Genomic DNA, 20770 nt, shown 5'->3' on the forward strand with positions numbered 1-20770 from the left:
GTCCACCACAAGGACGTCCTCCTCACTGTCCTCAATATGGAAGTTTTTCCCATTGTCCACTCAGGAACGTACTACTTATGGTCCACCACAGGGACCTTTTCCCCAGAGTCCACCACAGAGACATCCTTCCCACATTCCACCACAGGGACTTCATACCCACTGTTCACCAAATGGATTTCCTTCCCACTGTCCACCAAAGGGACAATGCATGGACAACTTATACAGTGTTTATACCAAAATCAAAAGAACACGTCTAAACTCAAACCACACAAGTAATGTGCATTTAGTGTTTTCAGCTCTCTAATAGTTGTGTTTAACTCATGTAGTACACATGCTTTTCTCCTTGGGTATTTTTATAGACGGGACTGTCTTGCATTGTATAATGTCTTTTAGCTGCAATACCTGTACTTATGTGTACATGATATAGAAAACAAAGCACAATGCTTGGCCAGCTACTACAGTGTTTATACCAATATCAAAAGAACAGGTCTTAACTCAAACTTCACAAGTATCATGAATTTAGTGTTTTCTGCCCTCTAATAGTTGTCTTTAACTCAGGTAGTACACATGCTTTTCTCTTTGGGTATTTTTACAGTCAGGAACTGCCTTACATTGTATCATGCATTTTAGCTGGAATACAGGTACTTATTTGTACATGGAATACAAAAAATTGAACAATGCTTGGCTGGCTACTACAGTGTTTATACCAAAATTAAAAGAGCACGTCTTAACTCAAACTGCACAAGTATCTTGCATTTAGTGTTTTCAGCTCTCTAATAGTTGTATTTGTCGCACTTATTACACATGCTATTCTCCTTGGGTATTTTTACAGTCAGGAACCACCTTACATTGTATCATGTGTTTTAGCTGCAATACAGTTCTTATTTGTACATAGTATATTAAAAAAAAAAACCAATGCTTGGCCAGCTACTACAGTGTACCAAAATCAAAGAACACACCTTAACTCAAACTGCAAAAGTAACGTGCATTTAATGTTTTCCCCGCTCTGATAGTTGTCTACCTCAAGGACATCCTCCCCACTGTATACCAATGTGACATCCTCCACACTGTCTACCAAAGGATCATACTCTTTATTGTCCACCAAAGGGATGTCCTCCTGTTCACCACAGGAACATTCTCACCACTATCCACCACAAGGACATCTGCCCAACTGTCCACCACACTGAAATCCTCCCCACTGTCTACCACAGGGACGTCCTTCCCTCTGTCAACCACAGGAATTTTTTCTCATTGTCCACAAGGAGGAAGTCCTCTCCACTGTCCACCACAGGAAAGTCTTCCATACTGTTTACAAAGACTACAACTAACTCACTGTCTACCACAGAGATATCTTCCCCACTGTTTACCACAGGGACATCCTCCATACAGTCCAGCACAGGCACTTTCTCTCCACTGTCCACTACAGGGGTGTCCTCGCCACTGTCAACCACAGGGATGCCATCCTCACTGTATACAACAAGGAAGTTCTCAATATGGTTTACCACAAGAGTGTCCTCCCCACTGTCCAACACAAGGACGTAATTTTCACTGTGCACAAAAGGGAAGTCCTCCCCACTGTCTACCTCAGGGATGTCCTCCTTACTGTCCACCAGAAAAACGTACTCCCCAGTGTCTACCACAGGGACATATTTTCCACTGTCTACCACAGGGACAACATTCCCACTGTCAACCAGAGAGATATCATTCCCTCTGTCCAGCAAAAAGATGTCCTCCCCACTGTACATCACAGGGATATCTTTCCGAGTGTCCAGCACAGAGATGTCCTTTTCACTGTTTACCAGACAGAAGTCCTCTACACTGTTTGCCTAAGGTAGACCCACCACAATGTCCACCACAGAGATATCCTCCCACTCTCCACCACAGGGATGAACTCCTGTGCCACACAGCAAAGTCCACCCACTGTCCCCAATAGTTGTTTTTTCCACTGTCAACAAAAGAGATGTCTTCCCCACTTTCCAGCAACGATATATCCTCCCCACTGTACACCACAGAAACATCCCCCCACTGTCCACCAAAAAAGATCATTTCCACTGTCCATTACAGTGGTGTCCTCCCCACTGACCACCACTGAAACGTCTACTCCACTGTCCATCAAAGAAATGTCCTTCCCACTGTCCACCACAAAAATGATCTCTCCACTGTCCACCACAGGGACATCCTCCTGACCGTCCATCAAAGGGGCCTTCTTCCCACTGTGCACCACAGTGATATCCTCCCCACTTTCCACCACAGAGATGTCCTTTCCACAGTCCACCAGAGGAATATGGTTTCCACTGTCCAACACAGGGACATCTTCCTCAACATCCACCACAGGAAAGGCCTTCCCACTGTCCACCACAGGGATATCCTTTCTACTGTCAACCAAAGGGACATCCTTCCCACTGTCCACCACAGGGACATCCTTTCTACTGTCCACCACAGGGATATTCTCTCCACTGTCAACCACAGGGACGGCCTCCGGTGTACCACAGAGACTTCCACCCCGCTGTCCAACACAGAAACGTCCTTCCCACTGTCCACCACAGGAAAGTCCTCCCCACTGTCCACCTTAAAGATGTCCTGCTCACTGTGCACCACACGTATGTCCTCCTCACTGTCCACCAAAGAGATGTCCACATCACTGTTCACCACAAGAATGTTCTCCTGTGCACAACAATGACGTCCTCTTCACTGTCCACCACAGAGATGTTCTTCCCACTGTCTACCACAAAGACGTCTTCCTAATTTTCCACCACAGGTACGTCCTTCTCACTGTCCATTACAGAGATGTCCTCAACAGTGTTCCCCACAGCAACGTCCTCCTGTGCACAACAAGTATTTCCTCTCCACTGTCCACAACAGAGATGTACGACCCTGTTCACCAAAGAAACGTCCTCTCTTTTGTCTACCACAGAGAAGTCCTCTCCACTGCCCACCACAGGGATATCCTTTCTACTGTCAACCACAGGGACATCCTTCCCACTGTCCAACACAGGGATGTCCTTTCTACTGTCCACCACAGGGGTATTCTCTCCACTGTCCACCACAGGGACGTCCTCCTGTGTACCACAGAGACATCCACACCGTTGTCCAACACAGAAACATCCTCCCCACTGTCCACCACAGGGACATTCTTCCCACAGTCCAACACAGAAACTCTTCCCCACCGTCAACCACAGGGATGTCCTCCCCACTCTCCACCACAGGGCATCCACCCCTCTGATCACCACAAACACTTCCTTCACACTGTACAAGACAAAGATGTCTTCCCCACTGTTCACAACAGGGACTTTCTTCACTCTGTCCACCACAGGGACATCTCTTGTGTACCACAGATACATCCACCCCACTGTCCACCACAGAAATGTAGTCCCCACAGTCCACTACAGGGAAGCCTTCCCCACTGTCCATCTTAAAGATGTCCACCCCACTGTCACCACAGGCACATCCTTTCCACTGTCCACCACAGGTATGTCCTCCTCACTGTCTACCAAAGAGATGTCCTCACCACTGTCCACCACAAGAATTTCCTCCTGCGCACCCCAAGGACTTCCTCTTCACTGTCCACCACAGAGATGTCCTCCCCAGTGTCCACCACAGAGACGTATTTTCCTCTGGCCACCACAGGGACATCACCCCACTGTCCAACACAGCTATATCCTCCCCACTGTCCACCACAGAGACATGCTCCTGTGTACCACAGGGACTTCCTCTATACTGTTCACCACAGGGATGTCCTTTCCACTGTCCAAAACAGAGACGTCCTCCCCATTGTCCACCACAGGAACATATTTCCCACTGTTTGTCACAGTGACGTCCTCCACACTGCCCACCACAGGTATGTTCTTTTCATTTTTCACCACAAAGACATCGTCCCCTCTCTCCACCAAAGGGTTGTTCTCCCCACTGTCCACCATATGGTCTTGCTTTCCACTGTCCAGCACATAAACATACTTGCCACTGTGCACCAAAATGGCATTCTCATGTGCATCACAAGACATCCTCGCACTGTCTGAAGAAGAGCTGTCCTCCCCACTGTCCACAAGGACCTCCTCCAAACTGTCCAGCACAGTGAAATCCTCACCACTGTCTACCACAGGGATGGCCTCCCCACTGTCCACCACAGTGACCTCCTCCCCACTGTTTACCACAGGGACATCTACCCACTGTCTATCACAGGGACATCTACCCACTGTCCACCACAGGGTCATCCTTTCCACTGATGATCACAAGGACATCCTCCTCACTGTAAAAGACAAAGATATTCTTCCAACTGTTCAATACATGAACATCCTCCCCACTGTCCACCACAGGGACATCCTCCCCACTGTACAACACAGTGACATTTTTTCACTGTCCTCCACAGAAATGTCCTCCCCACTGTCCACCACAGGGATGTCCTCCCCACTGTCCACCATAGTGACATGCTCCCCAAGGTCCACCCCAAAGACGTCCTCTCTACTGTCCAACATATGTATGTCCTCCTCACTGTCAATCACAAGGACATCCTCCCCATTGTTCACCACAGGAAAATCCTTCCCACTATCCACCACAGGGACATCTTCCCCATGGACCTACACCAAAACCTCCTTTCCACTATCCACCACAGGAATGTTCTTTCCGCTTTCTAGCACAGGGATGTCCTCCTCAATGTCCAACCAAGTGATGTCCTTTTCAATTTCCACCACATAGATGTCCTCCGCATTGTCCACCACAGGGACATTTTTTTATTGTTCCTCTTGTGCACCACAAGGAATGTCCTCCCCACTGTCCACCGCCAGGACGTCTTCCCCACTGTCCACCCCAGGGATGTCCTTTCCACTGTTTACAACAAGGATGTCTTTCTCACACTCTACAACAGGGAAGTCCTCCCCACTGTCCACCACAAGGACATACTCCCCACTGTCAACCACAGTGATGTCATGTTCACTTTCCTCAACATGGAAGTCCTCACCAATCTCCACTCAGGGATGTCCTCCTTACTGTCCACTTATAAATGGCCACCTTACTGTCCACCACAGGGACATCCTCCACAGTGTCTACCACAAGGACATCCTTCTCAGTCTCCACCACAGAGATGTCATACCCACTTTCCACCACAGCAATGTCCTTCCTACTTTCCACCAAAGGGACAATGCATGGCCTGCTAATACAGTGTTTATACCAAAATCAAAATAACAGGCCTTAACTCAAACTGCACAAGTATCCTGCATTTTGTGTTTTTAGCTCTCTAATACTTGTATTTAACTCACATAGTACACAGGCTTTCCCTCTTGGGTATTTTTACAGACAGGAACTGCCTTACATTGTATCATGCATTTTAGCTGCAATAGAGGTACTTATTTGTAATTTGTATACAAAAAATGAACAATGCTTGGCCAGCTACTACAGTGTTTATTCCCAAATCAAAACGACACATCTTAACACAAACTGCACAAGAAACATGCATTTAGTCTTTTCGGCTCTCTAATACTTGTCTTTAACTCAAGCAGTACACATTCTTTTCTATTTTTGTATTTATAAAGACGGGCACTGCTTTAAACTGTATCATGCATTTTAGCTGCAATACTGGTACTTATTTGTAAATGTATACGAAAAAGGACAAAGTTTGGATGGCTACTGCAGTGTTTATACCAAAATCAAAAGGACAAGCCCTAACTCAAACTGCACAAGTAACATGCATTTAATGTTTTCAGCTCTCTAATAGTTGTATTTAACAAACTTATTACACATGATTTTCTCCTTGGATATTTTTATAGACATGAACTGCCTTACATTGTATCATGCATTTTAGCTGCAATACAGGTACTTATTTGTACATAGTATACAAAACAGAAAACAAAGTATGGGCGGCTAATACACTGTTTATACCAAAATCAGAAGAATATGTCTTAACTCAAACTGCACAAGTAACATGCATTTAGTGTTTTCATCTCTCTAATAGTTGTCTTTAACTCAGATACTACACATGATTTTCTCCTTCTGTATTTATACAGGTAAATCCTCCTCACTTTCCACCACAGAATCATCCTTCAAACTCTCCACTAAAAGATGTCCTCACCACTGCCCACCACAAAGATATCCTCCTGTGTACCAGAGAGATGTCCTCCCCACTGTCCACCACCAAAAATCATCCCCACTGTCCACCACAGAGACATCCTTTCACTGTTTACCACAGGGAGGTCCTCCCCAATTTCCTTCACAGAGGCGTCTTCCCCACTGACCACCACAGGGACATTCTCCACACTAACTACTATTGGGAGGTCCTTCCCACAACCCACCACAAGGATGTACTTCCCACTGTCCACCACAGTAAATTTCTTTCCACTGTCACCCACAGGGGCTTCCTCTCCACTGTTCACAACAGGACATTCTGAACAATGTACACGAAAGAAACAATCTCACCATTGTTCACGACAGTAACATCCTCCACACTGTATACAAAAGGGGCATCCTCCCCACTCACCACCACACTGATATCCTCTGCACTCTCCACCACAGGGATGTCCTCCCAACTGTCCACCACAGTGTCATTCTTCTGTACACCACAAGGACTTCCTCCCCACTGTCCACCACTGTAAATTTTGTTCCACTCCCCACCACAGGGGCTTCCTCTCCACAGTACACCACAGGGACATCCTCCCCACTGTACACCAAAAAGGCATCCTGCCCACTGACCACCACACTGTTATCCTCCCCAAAGTCCATCACATGGACATCCTCCCCACTGTCCATCACAGAGATGTCCTTTCCTCTGTCCACCAAAGGAAAGTTCTCCCCACTGTCCACTACAGGAACATCCTCCTAACTGTCCACCACAAGCCCATTTTTCCCACTGTTCACCACAGAAAAATCCTCCCCACGGTCAACCACAGGGACGTCATTCCCTCTGTTCATCACAGGGCTGTCCTCCTCACTGTCAACCAGAGAGATGTCCTTCTCACTGTCCACCACAGGCCCATACTTCCCAGTGTCCTCCACAGAAACATCCTCCCAACAGTCAACCACAGGGACATCCTTACCACTGTCCACCACAGAAATGTCCTTCCCACTGTCCACCACAGGGACATCCTTCCCACTGTTCACCACAGGGACGTTTTCCATACTGTCCACCACAGGGCTATTCTTTCCACTGTCTACCACAGCACATCCTTCTGTGTACCACAGAGATATCTACCCCACAGTCTACCTCAAAAACTTCCTCATCACCACTGTTAAACACATGGAAGTTTTCCCCACTGTCCACGTTTGGGATGTCCTCCCCAATTTCTACCACAGGTACATTCTCCACACTATCCATCAAAGGGAAGTCCTCCTGTACACCTCAAGGATGTCCTCCCAACTGTCCACAACAGAGATGTTCTTCCCACTGTCCACTACAGGTACGTTTTTCAAACAGTCCACTCCAGAGATGGGCACCCCACTGTCAAACATAGGGGTGTTTTTTCCACTGTCCACTACAGGGATTTTTTTTTGTACCACAGGGACTTCCTTACCACTGTCCACCAAATAGGCATCCTTTTCACTGTCCACCAGAGGGATATCCTCACTACTTTTCACCACAGGGACATCTTATTTACTCTCCAACACAGGAATGTCCTCTGCACTGTCCACCACAGTGTTGTCCTCCTTTAGACCACAGGGATGTCCTCCCTACAGTCCACCTCAGGGACATTCTCCCCACTGTCCACCACAGCGAAGTCTTCCCCACTGTCCACCACAGGTATGTCCTCACCCCTGTACATCACAGGGACATCCTCCTCTGCACCACAGGGACATTGTCACAAATGTCCACAACAGAGATATTCTTCCCATTGTCCACCAGAGGAATATCCTCCACACTCTCCACAACCAGGACATTCTTCCCACTATCCACCATAGGGACATCCTTTCCACTGTCTACCACACGGATGTACTCCTCACTGTCCACTACAGAGAAGTCCTTCTCATTGTTCACCACAGTGAATTCCTCCCCACTGCCCATGCCAGGGATATCCTTTGCACTGTAAACCACAGGGTTGTCCTCCCCACAATCCACCACAGGGACATACCCACTGTCTATGACAGAGATGTCCTTCCCATTGTCCACTACAGAGAAGTCTTTCCCACTGTCCACCATAGACGTGTCTCCTTCACACCACAGGGGTGAACTCCCTACTGTCTACCACAGTGACATGCTCCCTACTGTCATCCAAAGAAAAGTTCACCACAGGGATGTCCTCTCCACTGTCAACCACAGAAATGTCCTCCTCACTATCCACAACAGGGAAGTCCTCCCCACTGTACACCATAGGAACATCATCCCCACTATTCACCACAGGGTCGTCCTCTTATTTACTACAGGTACTTCCTCACCACTACCCTCCAAAGGAGCATCCTCAACACCACATGGACGTATCCCACAGTGTCCAGTACAGAGATGTTTTTCCCAGTGGCCACCACAGGGACATCCTCCCCACTGTCCAACACAGGGATGACCACCGGTGGAACACAGTTATATTCTCCCAACTGTCCACCACAGAGGTGTCCTTCCTTCTGTCCAACACAGGGACATCTTCCTTATGGTCCAACACAGGGACATCCTACTGTACACCAATACAAGTTCCTCCCCATTGTTTCCCACAGATGTCCTCCAAACTGTCCACCACAGAGACGACCTCAATACGTCCTCCCCACTTCCAAAACAGGGATGTCCTTTCTACAGTGCACCACAGGGATTTCCTCCTCACTCTACAACAGAGAAAAGTCCTCTCCACTGTCCATCACACAGGGACATCCTTCTCACTGTCTACCTTACTAAAATCCTCACCACAGTCCACCACTGGGATGACCTCCTGTGCACCACAAGCACGTTCTTCCCAGTGTCCACCACATGTATGTCCTCCTCACTGTCTACCACAGAGATGTCCTCACCACTGTCCACCACAAGAATGTCCTTCTGTGTACCCCAAGGACTTCCTCTTCACGGTCCACCACAGAGATGTCCTCCCCAGTGTCCACCACAGAGACATACTTTCCTCTGTCCACCACAGGAACATCACCCCACTGTCCAACACAGCTATGTCCTCCCCACATCATCACGGAGGTGGTCAGTGGGAAGAACATCCCTGTGGTAGATAGTGGTGAGTAATTCTCTGTAATGCACAGTAAGGAGGACATGCATGTGGATTACACTGTGGAGGACATTCATGTGGTGGACAGTGGGGAGGACCTCCCTGTGGTGGACGGTGGTGAAAACATCTCTGCAGAAGACAGTGGGGAGGATATCCCTGTGGTAGACAGTGGGGAGAATGTCTGTGTGGTCAACAGTTGGAAGGACGTCCCTGTGGTGGACAGTGGGAAGGACATTTCTTTGGTTTACATTGAAAATGACATCCATGTTGTAGACAGTGGGGAGGACCTCCCTGTGGTGGACAGTAGGAAGGACGTCCCTGTTGTGGACTTTGGTGAAGACGCCCCGGTGTTGGACTGTGTGAAAAATATCCCTCTGTTGGACAGTTTGGTGGACGTCCCTCTGGTTGGCACTGGGGAGGATGTCCCTGTGGTAGACAGTTGGAAGGACATCTTTCTGTCGACAGTGGGAAGGACATCCCTGTGGTGGACAGGTGGGTGGATGCTTTTGTGGTGAACAGTGGTGAGAATGTATCTGTGGTGCACAGGAGAAGATCCCTTTGGTGGACCATGCGATGGATTTTCCTGTTGTGGAGAGTGCAGAGGACATCTCGGGCTGGACAGTAGTGAGGATGTCCCTGGTATGCACTGGAAGATGTCCCTGTGGTGCACAGTCATGAGGTCGTCCGTTTTGTGCATAGGAGGATGTTCCTGTGGTGCACAGTAAGGAGGATGTCCCTGTTTTGAACAGTGGGAAAAAACACCTCAGTGGTGGACATTGGTGAGGACGGCCCTGTGGTGGACATTGAGTAGACATCCCTGTGGTGGACAGTGGTGTTTACGTCTCTGTCATAAATGGAGGAAAGATGTCACAGTGGAAGACAATTTGGAGGATGTCCCTGTGGTGGACAGTGGGAAGGACGTCCCTTTGATGGACATCCGGAAGGACGTCCCTGTTGTAGACAGTGGTGAGGATGCCCCTGTTTTGGACAGTGGGAAAGACATCCCTTTGGTGGACATTGGTGAACATGTCCCTGTGGTGTACAGTGGTGAGGATGTTTTTGTGGTGCACAGGAAATGTCCCTTTAGTGGTCTGTCGCAAGAATATCCCTGTTTTGGAGAGTGCAGAGGACATCTCTGGGGTGGACAGTGGTGAGGAAGACTCTGGTGTGCACCGGAAGATGTCCCTGTGGTACACATTCGTGAGGATGTTTTTGTTGTGCACAGGAGGAGGTCTCTGTGTTGCACAGTGAAGAGGATGTTCCTGTGGTGAACAGAGGGAAGGACACCCTATGGTGGACATTGTTGAGGATGCCCCTGTGGTAGACAGTCTTTGTGGTAGAAAGGGGGAGGATGTTCCTGTAGTTAAGAGTGCTGAGGAGAACTCTGTGTTGGACATTGGGGAGAACATTCCTGTGGTGGATAGTGGGCAGGATTTCCCTGTGGCTGACAGAGTGTAGGACGTCTCTTTGGTGGACAGTGGGGAGGAGGCTTCTCTGGTGGACAGTGGGAAGGATGTCTCTGTGGTGGACAATGAGGAGGACGTCCCTGTGGTGGACAGTGGAAAAAACATCACTCTGGTGGACAGTAGAGAGGACCACCCTCTGTTGGACATTGGGAAGGACGATTATGTTGTGGACAGTGGAAAGGACGTCCCTATTGTATACATAGGGAAGGAGCTACTTGTGGTGAACAGTGGGAAGTATATCTCTCTGGTCGACAGCTGGGAGAACATCCCTCTGGTGGACAGTGGGTAAAACATCTCTGTGGTGGACAGTGAAGAGGAATTCTCTGTGTTGGACAGTTTGGATGACGTTCCTGTGATGGACAGGCAGAAGGATGTCCCTGTTGTGAACAGTGGTGTTGTGGTAAATCTCTGACCCAAACACGTCTGGTCAAGGAAATCAGAACTCAGTATTTATGATTGTAAACTGCAAGCCTTGGATTCAGCAGATTTATCATTATACTACTCTATTGCCCAGCTATGAGATCCCTTAAAACCTGTGGTTTTTTTAAGCAAAGTTCTTCTTCTCCTCCTTTTCCTTCCACCAACGGCTCCAACAGATCCTCTCGCTCTCCGTTCTCCTTTCTCTCTCCTCTCCCCCAGCAACTCCTCTTCTCCCTCCTCCTCTTCCGAATCTTCCTCTTTTTCTCCATCTCCAATTCTACTGCCCAGTCACTTGCTCTAGCTTGTATTTTACAAATTCAATTGGACACAAAGATCACAAGATTCACTCCTCCTCTGCAGCCCCTCCCAGGAGTGGAAATACCATGAAAACAAAAGGCTGGGGCTATCCACAACACAATGGTAAGGACATTTCTGTGGTGTACCAGAGAACATCATTTTGTTGTACCATGGGAAGGATGTCCCTGTTTTAGAGAGTGCAGAGGTCATCTCTGGGGTGGACAGTGGTGAGGACATCGCTGGTGTGCACTGGAAGATGTCCCTGTAGTGCACAGTCATGAGGTCTAACCTCTTGTGCACAGGAGGATGTGCCTGTGGTGCACAGTGGGGAGTATGTCCCTATTTTGAACACTGGGAAAGAACGTCCCTGTGGTGGACATTGGTGAGGATGCCCCTGTGGGGGACAGTGGGGAAACATCACTGTGGTGGACAATGGGGTGGACGTCTTTGTGGTAGATGGGGGAAGGATGTCCCTGTGGTGAAGAGTGCTAAGAACAACTCTGTTGGACATTGGTGAGAACATCCCTGTGGTGGACACAGGGCAGGATGTCCCTGTGGCTGACAGAGTGTAGGACATCCCTGTGGTGGACAGTGGGGAGGAGGTTTCTGTGGTGGAAAATGGGAAGGACTTTCCTGTGGTGGACAGTGAAGAGAACATCCTTGTGGTGTGTTGGGCCTAACAAGAGGTCTAATCTCCATTCCACCTTCACCCTTCAGTCACATACACAGGTGGAGGGCGTGAACAGGCCCTAGAGAGATTTACATACTAATGAGGTACCTGAAGGCCAGAGGTGGAGATGATTAAACATTCTTCCCCAGCCCTTCCCCCTTCTCCCCTCCCCCTTTTAACTCAGGTCGATCCTGGGTTTGATGGGATATGCATCAGATCCATCCACCATCTGCCATGTGAATAAAATGGTTTTGGAAACCCACGGACTTCCTCGTGTGCTGGGGCAGTGCCGCCATGAGGAACAGTGAGGAGCAGGGGAGAGGCTTTTAGTGAATGAGCAGCTGGGCCCAACTTCCAGCTGGAGGAACCCAGAGCATTCCCAGCCGACTACTCACAGCATGGCGGGAGGAACCCTGGGGATCCCCAGCCTTATTTTTTCCCTACAGTAGTGGACATTGGAAAGGACATCACTGCAGTGGACAGTAGAGAGGACCTCCCTGTTGTGGACAGTGGGAAGGATGTTCCTGTTGTGGACATTGGGAAGGACCTCCTTGTGGTGAACAGTGGGAGAGATATCCCTCTGGTGGACAGTTGGGAGGACATCCCTGTGGTGGACAGTGGAAAGGACATCTCTGTGGTGGACAGTAAAGAGGAATTCTCTGTGTTGGACTGTTGGGATGACATTCCTGTGGTAGACACTGGGAAGGATGTCTTTTTGGTGGGGAGACAGTGGGGAGGACATCCCTGTGGTGGACAGGCAGAAGGAAATTCCTGTTGTGGACAGTGTGGAGGACCTCCCTGTGATGGACAGTGGTAAGGACATCCCTGTGCTGGACAGTGGCGAGGACATCCCTGTGGTGGACAGTTGTAAGGACGCTTCTGTTTTGCACAGGAAAACATCCCTTTAGTGGACAGTGGGAAGGATGTCTCTGTTTTGGAGAGTGCAGAGGATGTCTCTGGGGTGGACAATAGTGAGCACGTCTCTGGTGTGGACCAGAAGATGTCCCTGTGGTGCACATTTGTGGGGATGTTTCTGTTGTGCAAGGAGGATGTCCTTGTGGTGCAGAGTGAAGAGGATGTCCCTGTGGTGAACAGTGAGAAGGACACCCCTCTGGTGGACACTGTTGAGGACGCACCTGAGGTGGACAGTGGGAAAAACATCCCTGTGATGGACAGTGGGGAAAACGTATTTGTGGTAAGCGGGGGCAAGGATGTCAAAGTGGTGAAGAATGCTGAGGACAACACTGTGTTGGACATTGGTGTCCCTGTGGTGTACAGTGGGCAGGACGTCTCTGTGGTGGATAGAGGATAGGACCTCAGTGTGGTGGACACTGGGAAGGACATCCTTGTGGAGGACAGAGGGAGGACATAACTGATGTGGACAATGGGAAGGATGTCCTTGTGGTGGACAGTGATGATGAATTCTCTGTAGTGAAAAGTGAAAAGGACATCTCTGTGGTTTACTTTGTGGAGGACACACATGTGGTGGACAGTGGGGAGGACGTCCTCATGGACAGTGTGGAGGACATTATGGTTGTGCACTGGAGAACATTATTGTGGTGGATAGTGAAAAGGATATCCATATGGTGGAGAGGGAGGAGGACATCTCTGTGGTGGACAGTGGTGAGAACATCCCTGTTTTGCACAGGAGAATGACCCTGTGGTGCACAGTGGAAAGAATGTTCTTGTGGTGAACAGTTGGAAGGATGTTCCTGTAGTGGACATTGGTGAGGACGACCCTGTGGTAAACAATGGTAAGGACGTCCCTGTGGTGGACAGCAGGGAGAACCTGTCTGTGGTGGAGAGTGGGTAGGACATCCCTGTGATGGACAGAGAGGAAGTTGTCACTGAGGTGGTCAGTGGGAAGGACATCCCTGTGGTAGATATTGGTGAGTACTTCTCAGTAGTGCACAGTGAGAAGGACATCCCTGTGAATTAACTGTGGAGGACATACATGAGGTGGACAGTGGAGAGGTCTTTCCTGTGGTGGACAGTGGTGAGGACATCCCTGTGGTGGACAGTGCACAGTGAGGAGGACATCCCTGTGGATTACACTGTGAAGGACATCCGTGTGGTGGAAAGTGGGGAGGAGCTCCCTGTGGTGGATGGTGGTGTGGATGTCCTTGTGGTCGACAGTGGGAAGGACGTCTCTTGGTGGACAGTGGTTATGACCTCTCTGTTGTGACAGTGGGAAAGATGTCCCTGTGATTTACAGTGATGAGGACGTTTTTGTGTTGGACAGTGGATTGGATGACCCTGTGGTGGACAGTGGAGAGGATATTTCTGTGGTGGACAGTGGGGAAGATGTTTCTCTGGTGGACAGTGGGGATGACATCCCTCTGGTGGACATTGGTGAGGATGTCACTCTGTTGGACCCTGGGGAAGAATTTTCTGTGGTGGTCAGTAAAGAGAACTTCCCTGAAGTAGACAATGTAGAAAACTTCCCTGTTTTATACAGTGAGGAGGGCATCCCTGTGGTTTACAGTGATGATGACACCCCTGTGTTGGACAATTGAGAGGAGGTTTATGTGGTGGACTGTGTGAAGGACATCCCTGTTGTAAATAGTGGAAGATATCCCTGTGGTAGACATTGAGGTATGTATCTTTTACATAAACAATGTGGAGGACTTTTCTCTGGTGGACACTGAGAAGGATGTCCCTGTGGTGGACAGTATGGAGGACTTCCCTCTGATGCACAGTGAGGAGGAAATAGTAGAATGTGTCTGTAGTGGACAATAAGGAGGACGTACCAGTGGTGGACAGTGCAGAGGACATCTCTGTGGTAGACAATGAGGAGGACATCCCTGTGGTTGCTAGTGGAAAGGACATCCCTGTGGGGGACATTGTGGAGGATGTCCCTTTGGTAGCCAATGGGGAGGTTCTCCCTGTTGTGGACATTTGGAAAGATGCACCTTTGGTGGACAGTAGGTAGGATATCTCTGTGTTGGACACTGGGGAGGATGTTTCTGTGGTGGACCCTGGGGAGGAAGTCCTTGTGGTGGACAGCAAGGAGGACATACCAGATGTGGACAGTTGGGAAGACATTCTTGTTGTGGAGAGTGAGGAGGATGACACTGTGGAGGACAATGTGGAGGATGTTCCTGTGGTGGACAGTGGCAAGGACTTCCATGTTGTATACAGTGAGGAGGACATCCCTGTGGTTGACACTGACAAGGATACCCCAGTGATGGACAATGCAGAGGACATCTCTTTTGTTGACAATGTAGACTACGTCCCTGTGGTGGTCAATGAGGAGGATGCCTCTGTGGAGGAAAGTGAAGAGGACATCTCCTTGGCACACAGGAGGACATCTTTGTGGTGGACAGTGGGGAAGACATCCTCCCCTCTCTTCACCACAAGTATGTTCTTCCCAATGTCTACCAATGAGATGTCATTCCCACTGTCTACCACAGGGACGTCCTACCAACTGTCCACAATATGGACATTCTACCCACTGTCCACCACAGGGACCTCCTTGCCACTTTCCACAACAGAGATGTACTCCTCACTGTTCACTCAGGCACATCCTTCCCACTGTCCACCACAGAAATGTCCTCCCCACAGTTCACTTCAGAAATGTCCTTCCCACTGTACACCCAAGGATGTCTTCCCCACAGTCCACCACAGGGACGTCCTTCCCACAGTCCACCAAAGGTACGTCCTTCACACAGTCCTCAACTAGGACATTCTCCCAACAGTCCATTACCCTCCCCAGTATCCACCAAAGTGAAGTTTTTCCCACTATTCACCACAGGGAAATCCTCACAACTCTGCTGCAAAAAAAAAATCCTCCTGTGAACAACAGGGCTGTCTTTACCTTTGTGCACAACAGAGATATCCTCCAGTGCCACACTGGGAACATCCTCACCACTGTCCACACCAGGGATGTTCTAAGCACTCGGCACAACAGGGAAATCCTTACCACTGTCCACAGAAGGACTTCCTTCCAACTGTCCACCACAAAGACCTCCTTTCCACTGTCCATGACATGAATGTCCTTCAAACTGTCCACAACAGGAATAACCCCCGCCCACTGCCAACCACAAGAGATGTCCTAACCACTGTCCACTACAGGGAGATCCTCTCCACTGTCCACCACATAAAGGTCCTGCCTATGTCCACCACAGAAACATCCTTCCCACTGTCTACTAAAGGGATTTCCTCCCCACTGTCCACCACAGGGACGTCCTTCCAACTGTCCACCACAGGGACATCCTTCCCACTGTCCACAACTGTTACATTTTCCCACTGTCCACCTCAGAGATGTTCCCTCCACTGTCCACCACAGGGACATCCTTAACACTGTCCAACACATGAAGGTCCTCTACACTGTTCACCACAGCGATGTCCTTTCCACTGTCCACGACAGAAAAGTCATCATCTCTGTGAACCACAGGGACCTTTTTACCACTGTCCACCCCAGTGAGGTCCTTCCCGCTGACCACCACAGTGATGTACTTCAAATTGTCCACCACAGAAACGTTTTCCCCACTGTCCAAAACAGGGACATCCTCACCATGTCCACCACAGGGACATCCTTTTCACTGTCTACCACAGGGAGGTCCTCACCACTGTCCACCACAGGGACATCCTCTCAACTGTACACCATAGGGACATCCACCCCACTGTCGAAAACAGGGATGTCCTAACCACTGTCAACAACAGGGACTTCCTCCTCTCTGTCCACCACAGAGACATCCTCACCACTGTGTACCACAGGGACATCCTCCTGTGCACAAGAGTGACCTCACCACTGTGCACTACAGGGTCATCCTTTCCACAGTTCACCACTGGGATGTCCACCTCACTGTCCACTGCAGAGAGATCCTTCCCACTGTCCAACATAGGGACATACTTCCCCCTGTCTACCACAGGGATGTCATCTCCTCTGTCCATCAAAAGGACATCCTCTCCACTGTCCACCACAGGGACGTGTTTTCCAGTGTCCACCAAAGGAAAGTCCTCTCCACTGTCCAACACAGGCACATGCTTTTTACTGTTCACCACAGAAATGTGTCATCACTGTCCACCACAAGGACATCTTTTCCACTGTCCTCCACAGAGAGATTTTCCCCATTCTCCACAACAGGGTTGTCCTTCCCACTGTCCACCACAAGGACATCCTACCAAATGTCCACCAGAAAAACATCCTTCAAACTGTCAACCACAGAAACGTCCTCCCCACTCTCCATAATTGAGAGGTCCATCACACTTTCCATCACAGTGATGTCTTCACCACAGTCCACCAACCGGATGTCCTACCCACTGTTCACCAGAGGGAGGTCCTCCTCACTGTCCATGACAGGAACATCCTCCTGTGTACCACAAGGACATTCTTATCACTGTACACCACAGGGTCATCCTCACCAATGTCCAGCACAGTGAAGTCCTTCCCACTGCTCACCACAGTGACGTCCTTCCAACTGTCCACTACTCGAAGGTCCTCTCCACTGTCCACCACAGAAACATCTTTTACTCTCCACCACAGAAATGTCTCATCAATGTCCACAACAGAAACGTCTTTCACACTGTCCTCCACAGAGAGATTCTCCCCACTTTCCAAAACAGGGATGTCCTCCCCACTGTCAACCAGAGAGATGTCCTACCTACTATCTGCCACAGGGAGGTCCTCTCCACTATCTAGCACAGGGACGTCCTCCACAGTGTCCATTACAGGGACATGCTTCCCACTGTCCACCACAGAAACATCCGTCCCACTGTTCACTAAAGGGACATCCTCTCCAATGTGCACCACAGGACATACTTCTGTTTAAAAGAGTGATGTCCTCACCACTGTGTACCACAGGGACATCCTCCTGTGCACAACAGGGATGTACTCACCACTGTGAACTACACGGACATTCCACTGTCTACCACAGGGTTGTCCTATTCACTGTCCACTGCAGAGAGGTCCTCCCCACTCTCCACCCCAGGGATGTCCTTCCCACTGTTCACTATAGGGATGTCCTCCCAACTGTCCACCACAGGGACATCCTCCTCACTGTCCACCACAGGAACATCCTTCCCATTTTCACAACAGAGACATCCTCTGCACTGTCCTCTCAGGGACGGTCTTCCCACTGTCCACCACAGAGAGGTCCTTCCCACTGTCCACCACAGAGATATCCAAACCACTGTTCACCACAGGAACATCCTTCCCACTGTCTACCACAAGGATGTCCTCCCCACTGTCCACCACAAAGACGTCCTTCCTACTATCCACAAGAGGGAGGTCCTGTCCACTGTGTACCATAGGGACGTCCTCCAGTGTACCACAAGGAAGTCTTTACCTCTGTTCAAAACAGGGTCATCCTCACCAATGTCCAGCACAGTAACATCCTTCCCACTGTTCACTACAGTAACATCCTCCCCATTGTGCAACACAGGGACTTCCTCTTGTGAACAACATGGACTTCATCACCACTGTGTACCACAGGGACATTCTCCTGTGCACAACAGGGATATCCTCACTTCTGTGTACCACCGGGACATCCTCCTGTGCACAACAGGGATGTCCTCACCACTGTGGATCACAAGGACATCCTTTCTACTGTGCACAACATGGATGTCTTTTCAACTGCAGCACAGAGAGGTCCTCCCCACTGTCCACCACAGGGATGTCCTTCCCACTGTCCACCACAGAAACTTTCTTTCCACTTTTCACCCCAAGGATGTCCTCCCCACTGTCCACCAGAGGGAGATTCTCATCCTGTCTATCACAGGGACATCCTCCCCACTGTCCACCAATGGACATCCTCCCCACTGTGCTCCACAAAGACATTCTCCTGTGCACAAAAGGGCTTTCCTTAACTCTGTGCACAACTGGGATATCCTCTTGTGCATACTAGGGAACTCCTCACCACTGTACACCCCAGAGATGTCCTACAGACTCTCCATGACAGGGACATCTTTCAAACTGTCCACCAAAGGGACATTCTCCTGTGCACCATGGAAACGTCCTCACCACGGTCAACCACAAAAGACGCCCTCCACATTTTCCACCAAACAGACGTCCTCCCAACTGTCCAACCCAGGGAGGTCCTCTCCACTGTCCCCTACAGGGGTGTCCTCCCCACTCTCCAACACAGCGACGTCCTTCCCACTGTCCACCACAGAAATGTCCTTACAACTGTCCACCAGAGGGACATCCACCCTACACTACACCACAGGTATGTACTTACCACTGTCTGCCACATGGATGTCCTCCCAACTATCCACCACAGGGACATCCTCCCCACTGTCCACAACAGTGATATCCTTCCCACTGTCCATAATAAGGAGGTCCTCTCCAATGTACAACACAGGGATGTCCTTCCTGCTTTCAACCACAGTGTGGGAAGCAGCTTTCCACACCACAGAAATGTCATCATCACTCTCTACCACAGAAAACTTTTACCCACTGTCAACCAAAGAGAGGTTCTTCCTGCTGACAACCACAGGGACAGCCTTCAAACTGTCCCCCACAGAAATGTCCTCCCCACTCTGCAAAACAGGGTCGTCCTCCACACTCTCTACCACAGGGAAGTCCTTCGAACTGTCTACAACAGGGAGGTCATCACCACTGTCTACCACAGGGACATCCTACCCACTGTCCACCAGAAGGACATCCTTCCCACTGTCCACAAAAAAGTCTTTCTCATGGTCCACCACAGAGATGTACTCCCAAATGTCCACCACAGGGACATCCTCCCCACTGTCCACCACAAGGACATTCTCCTGTGCACAAGAGGGATGTCCTCAACACAGTGCACTACAGGGACATCCTTTCCACTGTCCACAAGAGGGATGTCCTCCACATTGTACACTGCAGAGTGGCCCCCTCCACATTGTCAACCACATGGACATCCTTCTTACTGTCCACCAGAGTGAGGTTCTATGCACTGTCCACCACAGGGATGTCCTCCCCACTGTCTACCACAGAAACGTCCTGCCCACTGTCCACCACAGGGACATACTTCCCTCTTTAAACCACAGGGTCGTTTTTCCCACTGTCCTCCACAGGTACATCCTCCCCACTGCCCATTAGAGGGATGTTGTCCCCACTACAGGGTGTGGTGGTCAGTGGGGAGGATGTTACTGTGGTGGACAATGGGAAGGACGGCCCCATGGTGAACAGTAGGGAGGACATTTCTATGTTGGACTGTTGGAAGTATGTCCCTGTTCACTACAGGGACGTCCTTCTGTGTACCACAAGGTGTTCTTTCACACAGTGTTGGACAGTGGGGTCGACATCTTTGTGGTGGTCAGTGGGGAGGATGCTCCTGTGGTAGACAATGGGGAGGAAATCCCAGTGGTGAACCATGGAAAGCAGGTCCCATTGGTGGACAGTTAGAAGGATGTCCCTGTGGTGGACAGTGGGGAGGAGGTCTTTTTGGTTGACAGTGGAAAGGACTTTATTGTGGTGGACAGTGGGGGGATATCACTGTGGTGGACAGTGGGATCATGTCCCTGTGGTTGGCAGTGTGGAGAACCTCCTTTTGATGTAAAGTGTGGAGGCCATACCTCTGTTGGACAGTTGGTAAGGTAGCCCTGTGGTGGACAGTGGGGAAGATATTCCTGTGTTGGAGAGTAGAGAGGATGTCCCTGTGGTGGACAGTGGGGAGATCATCCCTGTGGTGGTCAGTGGGGAGGATGCTACTGTGGTGGACAATGGGAAGGACGGCCCCATGGTGAACAGTAGGGAGGACATTTCTGTGTTGAACTGTTAGAAGTATGTCCCTGTAGTGGAAAGAGTAAAGGAGGTCCATGTGGTGGACAGTGGGAAGGATTTCACTGTGGTGGACAGTGCGCAGGAGGTTCCTATG

This window comes from Arvicanthis niloticus, chromosome 3, assembly GCF_011762505.2.
Source record: "Arvicanthis niloticus isolate mArvNil1 chromosome 3, mArvNil1.pat.X, whole genome shotgun sequence".
In the NCBI taxonomy this organism is placed as follows: domain Eukaryota; kingdom Metazoa; phylum Chordata; class Mammalia; order Rodentia; family Muridae; genus Arvicanthis; species Arvicanthis niloticus.